General features: G+C 40.6%; 1 protein-coding gene across 1 annotated transcript in view; it reads right to left on the bottom strand.

Annotated features, from left to right (window-relative positions):
• The window catches only part of LOC101979216 (zinc finger protein 709-like), a 55,816-nt gene extending 50,690 nt beyond the window's left edge, over positions 1–5,126 (bottom strand). Inside the window, exon 1 of the mRNA XM_026785853.1 lies at positions 5,070–5,126. The gene's annotated coding sequence lies outside the window, so the exon portion shown is untranslated. The remainder of the gene's footprint in view (positions 1–5,069) is intronic.
• Between the last annotated feature and the right edge of the window lie 3,903 nt (positions 5,127–9,029).

The raw sequence follows: 9,029 nt of genomic DNA, 5'->3' as shown, positions 1-9,029 counted from the left end.
CTAAAGACATCTGTTTTCTTGCATTTAGTGCTTTCTCTGTATTCTCAACTGAAACATATTTCATGATAGCTGCCTAGTTACCAATTGACATAAGAATTCACTCCCCTCTTTAGAGTCTCCCTTGAATAACTCACTGGTCAGGGCAAGGTTGAAAAATTCTTTGTCCAGACCTAATGTTTGGTGCCCTTAGTACAACAGTAGGTTCAGAAACTAGTCTATGTCACAGTGTCAGAAGACTGAACTGTCTGTGGTCTCAGCTAGCTGATAAGCTTTGCCCCGTGGTATTTTTTATTTTATTTCATTTTTATTAAGTTTGCCCCTGCTTTTTTTGGAATCTGGTTTCTGGAATAAAGTTTGCTTTAGGTTTTCTAGACTTAGTGGTGTTCTCATCTTTGAACAACCCCACTGGACCCAACAACTGGCACCTGTAGCCCGACTGCACCAAGAGGATCAACCATCTGAGCCTTGAATCCACTGACACCTGGAAGATTGATCACCAGATACACAGCTGCAACTACAACAATCAGAGGAAACGATAGGAAGACAAGGTAAGAACACACTCCACCACACAAAGAGCATTAGGACACAAACAAAAACTAGTGGCTATCAAACAGCAAGACCTGTACACCAAACTTAGTTGAAGAAGGAGAAAATGACCTAAAAAATAACTTTAGGAGAATGTTTGAGGCTCTTTATGAAAAAAGTGAAAAATTCCCTCAAAGAAATGGAGGAAGAGACAAAGAAAAAATTACAAGAAATCCACAAATCCCTTAAGGAAAACCAAGAAAAAGCAACCAAACTGGTGAAAGAAACAATTCAAGACTTGAAAAATGAAATGGAGACAATAAAGAAAGCACAAACCAAGGGAATTCTGGAAATGAAAACTATGAGAAAATGATCAGCAACCACAAATGCAAGCACAAACAGCAGAACACAGGGGATGGAAGAGAATTTCAAGTTCTGAAGATACAAAAGAGGAAATAGAGTCATTGGTCAAAGAAAACATTAAATGTAATAAAATCGGATAGCATAAAAAAAAACACCAAACTTTAGAATAACAGGGATAGAGGAAGTCCAACTCAAAAGCACAGAAAACTTTTTCAACAAAATCATAAAAGGAAACTTTGGCAACCTAAAGAAAAATATGCAAAGGAAGACACAAGAAGCTTGCAGAATACCAAACAGAATGAATAAAAAAAAGAAAAGTCCCCACCCCACATAATATTCAAAACACTAAACAGACAGAATAAAGACTTTACTCCCAGAATGCCTGAGGCAGAGGAGGGTGAGCTCTGAGTTTAAGGCTAGGCTGGTCAAAACAATGAGTTCCAGGACTACAGTGTGAAAACACAAAGAAAACAAGGGGAAAATAATGAATTAAAAATAGAATCAAAGTCAACATAACTACATGCAAGAAGTATCTGGTTGCCGGAGGGACCATAATCTAAGATTACCTGAGCACCACCCAAGAAGAGACCATCCCAAGGAAATGCCTAACATTCCAACCACTGTTGGAACAATTTCTTGAAAGGACTAGATTCTCTACTTTTTAGAACCTTCTCCAACACGGGGGAATGGGGGACACACTCTGGGATGATAAGGTGGGGGAGGGGAGGGAAGAAGAGAAGAAAGAACTCCAAGGTGATGGAGGGAAAATCCAAGTCAGCACAAAGAGAAGCACAAGAGAAAGAAAACAGCACAGCCCACCCAAGTCCCTACACAGAATCCTCTAGACTCAGAATTAACTCACCAGCCATGCAAAATCTGTGTAGCACAGGTTCGCTGGCAAGACCTCACCCAAGAGTTCTGGAGAAAACATGGGGTGAGCAGGAATTGAGACTGGGGGTGAGGAGATACAACCTCTATTCATTGATTCTATCACTGTAAGGACACAAAGTATAAAACACCTACATCCTCCTCTCTTCAAAAGGCAAAAGGAAAGAATGACAGAAGGCTGTACAAATTTCTCTTCTTATACCACAGCTACCATAACTAATGGGTGTTTCAGCTTCAAACAATTGAAATTTGGTTTCTTATAAAATAGTGGCACAATATCTTTGAAGATTATGCCCTGTGGTAGTTTTCTGAAATTACTATGGGATTCAGCTTGCTTCTGGTTGCTGTGATAAATGACACACTCAAAAGTAACACAGTCTAAGAAATGGTTCATTTGGCTTACACTTCCATGTCAAAATCCAACACTAGAAAATCCAAGGCAGGAAGATAAATAGTAACTATGGAAGAAGCTGAATAGAGGTATCCTGTTGACTGGATCATGATTAGATAACTTTCTTATTTAGTCCAGGACAACCTGGAAAGGGATGGTGCTGCCCACTGTGTACTAGTCCCTCCCCCCATCAATCAAAAGAGCCCCTTGCGGACATAGCCAGAGGTTCCTCTGATCAATACAGGCATAAAATGAAGCTCCCTTCTCCAAGATGATGCAAGATTTTTATCAGGTTGGCAATAAAAATTTACCAGTACACTGACACCAAACCCATTCAATTTCCTGGTCTAAGTTTCGAATACAGAGTTTGCAACCATTTACTTTTGACACCCTAAAGATAACGAGTTATAAAAAACACTTTATACAGCTAACAAGTGCACTACTCACCATGCTTTCACTGTCAGAGACTGGACTAAAGTACATGTCCCCTGAGTGACAATAGGTTGTCCTGTGATCTCCATACACATGCTATGGGACACAAGGGCATAAATTACATTCACGCGCATTCTCGTCCTCTTGCCCTCCTCCTCCCCTTCCTTCACCGCTCACAACATGAAAGGAAAGAAGAGAATTATCCCTACAGTTGTCTGCAAGAGCCAGAGTCTCTTGGTCATTTCCTCTCACACGTGTTCACTGCCTTTACTGTGAACCCTGCAGCGCAGAGGACATCAACAGAACTAGAGCAGTAAAGCAGGGTGGTGGTGGTGCACGCCTTTAATCCCAGCACTCGGGAGGCAGGGGCAGGTGGATCTTCAGTTCAAGGCCAGCCTGGTCTAAAAGGCGTAGTTGCAGGCCAGGCTCTAATATTACAGCGAAACCTTGTCTCGAAAAAAAAAAAAAAAAAAAAAAAATTAGAGCAATGGGACATTCTAACAGAAAGAAGCCATAGGAATTAGGCTGCCATTCTTTTTAAATAGTAATATTGATAATATTAATATATTATTATTATTCTTTCTGTGTGTGTGATTCTCTTAAGGTAGAGATATGTGACTGAGAGATACCAACATGGGTGCTGGGAAAAGAACTTGGGTTCTCTGTAAGAACATAAGAAGAGCTCTTAATTGCTGAACTAGTTTTCCAGCTCCACACTCATGTTCTTGGTAAGTTCATCCTTCTGCAGTGTCCTCATGAACTTACTTTCCAAGACACAAAGTTCTTAGACATCCTGAGAATTATCACCGCACCCTGACTGTGAATAGACATTGCTGCTACAGTTGCACTCTAAAGGCTGAAGCACGGGGCATCTTCAAGGACAGCCTTAGCGATAAAGAAACTCAATAACCAAAATATTTCAAAATGAAATTTATTATCAATATAGAAGATATTTAAGAACATACCCACATATTAAATCAGAATTGTGCCAGGCCTTGATGGCACACCTTTAATCCTTGCACTCAAGATGCAGAGGCAGGTGGATCTCCTCTGTGAGTTCGATGCCAGCCTGGTCTGCAAGAGCTAGTTCCAGGACAGGCTCCAAAGCCACAGAGAAACCCTGTCTTACAAAACCAAGAGAAAGGGAGAGAATGGTAATTGAGAGCAAAAGAAAACATGCCAACTGATTAATTTTCTAGAGATTGAATAAATTAATAACACACTACAGCAGATACACGCACTCATGGTCATTGCTGCTCTGGAGCCAATAGTTAAGAAAGAACCAGCCTGGATGTCCATCGGCTGACGTCTGGACCATGGATGTGTGGCTCATGTCCTCATTTGAATCCCACTCAGGAATGAAGAAAAGTGAAAAGACGTTTGCAGGTGAATGGATATTACTGGAAATGTAATTATACAGTATATATATGAGCTCCAAAATTACACAAAGAAACCCTGTCTCCAAAAACAACAACAACAACAAAAAAAAAAATCAAGCAAAGGTGATATCTTATCTATAAATTAGCAAAATGAAAAGTAAAGTAATTATACACATAAGAGTAATAAATATATTATAAATACTTCCGTACTCAAGGCAATGTTCAAAAAAATTTTTTCCATTGGGTAGAAAGCACTCTTTTTCTCAGAGATGAACATTCTAAAGTTTCCCCAGTAGACAGATATTACATTATCTACCAAACCCAGCTAACTAGAGGCTAAAGGAAAGAGAAGAAATACTAATATTTTCCCCAAGGCTGCAACACTCTACATTACTTGTTACAGAATTGACACTGCCAATCCTTTCTTTCTAAATTAGCCTACATCCAAACAAGCAGCAGCAACAAAAATACCATGCCACTACCATAAAACTCTCAAGTCCCGCCGACCTTTCCACATTCTGCAGCTTTACAAAATTCTAATTTGAGGCTAAAAAAAAAACCCGCTGCAAACAAATAAAACATGAAGCAAATTTAAATGTCTCTGTCTTCAGAACGATAATTTTGAAAAAGTGCAGTCAGAAGAACAAGGAAAAAAATCTCCTACAATATCATTAGAAAAAAAGAAACTTGCAAAATCTATGCCGGATATGGTGATAGGGAGTTAGACACAACTTTATGGCAAACTTCATTCACACGGGGAGGCATGGGGATCAATTCTGAGGCAGACTAGGGAGGGGAGTGAAGGAAAGGAACGAACTCCAGTGTGATACCCGAAAACATAAATCAGCCCAAAGCCAGGCACAAGAGGAGAACGAAACTATGAGAAACGCACGACAGTACAGCCTGGACTCAGCATCGCCAGTGCTGAAAATCTTTTTAAATGCATGTCCGGCGTGGATGCACCCAAGATGGCTGGCGACTGAGGGTAAGCAGCTTCACCAGGCCAGAAAAGCCGGAGACTAGGGCCTCAAGGCTGCCTGTGGGCTGCACAATTAAACAGTATTGGCATAGACATTGCTGGGACAGAATACCGCCTTCCAGTGGCCTGCGAAGCACCAGGGAGAAATCTCGCTGTTGGAGCCACAGAGAAGCTACTGTCCCAAACTCGCCAGGCAGGATTCCAGGAGCCCAAAGCGCACTCACCATTTTGTACTTCTGATGGGTCTCAGTTTCCTCCCCAGAGGCCTGCAGTCAGCAGAACACAGGGCCGCCCCAAATAAGTCTTCACAAGGATTCCCTCTACTAGACCACACTTTGAAAAGGTTCTCCGGGAAGCACGCTATGACTATCCACGCTGCTCATTGGACAGTTCACTCCATTTAGTGAAGCTGTCCCTGATTGGCGAGCTCTACTCACTCCGCCCCTTCAGCCTAAAGTATCTAAAACGTTTAGGAAATAGCGGTTTCAAACATTTGGTGGCAGCACGCTTGGGGAGGGCAGAGTTTTGTGAATTAAAAGCCATTCGGGCCGGGCGGTGGTGGCGCACGCCTTTAATCCCAGCACTTGGGAAGCAGAGGCAGGCGGATCTCTGTGAGTTCGAGACCAGCCTGGTCTACAGAGCTAGTTCCAGGACAGGCTCCAAAGCCACAGAGAAACCCTGTCTCGAAAAACCAAAAAAAAAAAAAAATAAAAAAATAAAAAGCCATTCGGGTTTACATGGTGAGACCATGACTCAAAGCCAAACGAGCTTTCCAGACACGGTGGCAGGCATTTTTACATCCAGAAATCCTGAAGCCTAAGCAAGAAATTCACTGAAGTACAGTCACCTACTCCAGAGCGCTAGTGCTAGCGCAGCGAATGCTAACCAAAGAGAGCTACTCTCAAACCCAAAAACCAACCAATGAACAAAAACAATCAAGCAAAATAAGAAAACAACAACAGAGAATACATTTTTTATTATTCATTTATTTATTTCTAAAAAAGCAATAAACACCTTAAAATACTTCGTTCTGGGATAAACCTATTTCATTTTAGGTTTAGAACCTTGGCATGTCAATAACCTAGAATCTAGGGTTCACTCATTCACTTCTTCGTATATCTGTCATTTCTTTCCTGCATTTTCCTTCAAGTTAGATCCCGAAATTTGTTCTATAGACTCGAATCTCTTGCTCCTAAAGAAAAAAACTGGAATCAGTGTAGGAGTAAGGCTCATGGAGATAAAGTGCAGAAACCACATATAGGATTGATAGGAAATCTCAAAATTTAGGGATGAAGCAAAAGACGAGGACTGACTCACAACCTATGTTTTAATGTATCCATTTTCTATTAATACAATTAAAAGTCACCAACAAGGAAATACAATTGCTCAATGATAGATAAAATAGACACGCATGACATGTGTACTCCACTAAGTATTCAGTTATGAAAAGCAATTTTTTGTTGATTTTTTTTGTTTTGTCCAAGTTTATGAAGAAAGCCTTCATTCATTACATTAAATACTTCAATTTATCAGTTTCACTATGACTGGTAAGAAAGAACCCACAATTTTTATTCTCAAAATAATGATGCAAAGACACCTTGGGACTTCATCATACCTGCTATTGCTTCCAGGGTCATAAAATGATTCTTTCAACCCCATGGTATTCACTAGAGTAAAAATGTCAGTCAAGTACACACTAAATTTTATTTATTTCATTTTCATGACGAGTGTTTTTCTTGCATATACATCAGTGTGCCCATGTGTGCCTGTCACCATGGGAGGCCAGAAGATGATTGTGTATCCCCTGAAACTGGACTCACAGACAATTTAGAGCTAGCCTACAGATCTTAGAAACTAGCCAAGATCCTCTGAAATAGATGTCCGTGGTATCATCTGCCGAGTCATATATCCACCTACTATTCAGATTAAGATTTTAACAGAAATAAACAGTAACATTCACCAATTCTTCCTTCAGATGGCTACCCTGGGGTGTTGAGATGATTGAGCCATTAAAAAGCTAGACTCACAACTTAATTACATCTCTGAGCATGACCATCACAGATGTTCTTCATATGACAGTGACTGTTTTAACTAGTCTTAGTCATGATGTGACTGACTCGCCTCACAGGTAAACAACCCCCATAATGGTAACCTCTAAAATGTTCTCTTGAAGAAGATAATCAGCTCTGGCCTTATTGACCATGTATAGCACATATGGAGGGATGGAGGAAGGCAGAAACTTCTCAGCTTCTCACCATGTGTCAGTCCACAGATGAATATTTGCTGAGAAATCCTGTCTCCCAACAGAGCCTGCTGCCAGAAGCCATGCGACTTCTTCGTTGGACAAGGCCTGAGAATAACATGAACAAGTTCTCCTTTTGGTAAGGCCTGGGAGAATTTAACCCATTTTTGGCAAGGGTGATGGATAGATTGCTGTATATTAAGGGCATGACACAGGAGCATCTGTGCTACCTGCTCACCTTCCTTTCCTTACACAAATCATACTGCTGGCTGACTCTAGATTCACTTTCTTAGAGCCCATTTGAAGAGATGGCTATTGCACTAGCAAAAAGTTCCCCCCGATGACTTTCTTCTGGATCAGCCAGAGGGGATGTTGTTAAAAACGTACAGTGAACCTGGTTCATCCTCTAAAGTCTCTGATGTTTCAGGTGTGACTATGAAATTAGGATTTGCAGGAACAGGATGTTGCCTGCACAGTGCATTTTGTGACTAATTTAAGTTAGTCACAATACTTCAGGATATTACAAATTTGCATAATTGTCCTGGAATGAACGATCCTAATTATGAGAGTCTATGAGAAATGCAAATGAATTGATGAATCTAGAGTTAATGAGACAGTCTAGGAACAGGGAATAATGATGCAAAATCATAGAAACCCACAGTGTTCCCAATTTCTAATAACTGTGTCAATAATGTAGGACTCAATACTTTTGGAAGCTGAGAAAATTGGAACTTGATAAAAAAAAAAAAAAAGCCGGGCGGTGGTGGCCCACGCCTTTAATCCCAGCACTCGGGAGACAGAGGCAGGCGGATCTCTGTGAGTTCGAGACCAGCCTGGTCTACAGAGCTAGTTCCAGGACAGGCTCCAAAGCCACAGAGAAACCCTGTCTTGAAAAACCAAAAAAAAAAAAAAAAAAAAGAAAGAAAATTGGACTTAAAAACAAGAGATAGCAATGCCAACTTAAAATTAAAGTTTCTAAGTTTTGTAATGTACAGGATGATAAGGAAAAACCTGATGTATCCTCCATAGGAGATAGAGTAGTAAAGAATATAGAATGAAGTCATTCAGCCTTGGCTGATGAGTTGATTGTGAGAGTTTAGATTTCACTACAGCTAAATATTAACCGCCAAAGCTAAATTTCTTTTTCACTTCGCATAACACTGTAACTGTAAAGACAGCCGATTGGGCACACTGTTCTACCTGTAGATGTGCCTAGTGAGAAAACGTCCTTTGTTGCTTGCTTTATTGCTAATGCTTGTGATATTACAGTTACAAATCACGTATGTAAGGATTACCAGTGGAAAAGTTGGGGCACAAAAAGAGAAGGAAGTAAGGGAACAAACTGGAAATTATTTTAATTATTATTAGAAACTTAAGGAAACAAATGAGCGTAAAATTGTTCATGCAAACTATTGAAACTATGGATAAAAAACAAGGGGCCACAGCCACTTGTTTGCAACAGGTGGTCACAGTTTTCTTTGTTTCATGAAATCACACATCCATCCCAGGTCATGGGACCCATTAGGAGCAAGGCTCCTAGGAGCCTGTGTCTCTTTGCCAAATAATTTCCAAAAAAGAGACTGCATAGCATGGTTTCCTATAAGAAGTTGGTGCAATGTCCTCATAGCAAAGCCCGCCCCCATCAGCTCTATGGAGGATCTCTGCTCGCTCTCTCCCATTGCACACCTTCCCTGCATAGCAGCAAAGTAGATGCCACTTAATAATGAGCTCTTTGTCTTCTGAAGTCAGACTCCACTCTCCTTCCTGCTTTTTGTCTTCTGTACCCTGAAATGTATTACTAGTGAAAATGCTATTTTTTGCCGGGCGATA

The sequence above is a fragment of the Microtus ochrogaster genome, linkage group LG3, assembly GCF_000317375.1.
Source record: "Microtus ochrogaster isolate Prairie Vole_2 linkage group LG3, MicOch1.0, whole genome shotgun sequence".
Classification (NCBI taxonomy): domain Eukaryota; kingdom Metazoa; phylum Chordata; class Mammalia; order Rodentia; family Cricetidae; genus Microtus; species Microtus ochrogaster.
This window is presented reverse-complemented; position numbering and strand designations above follow the sequence as displayed.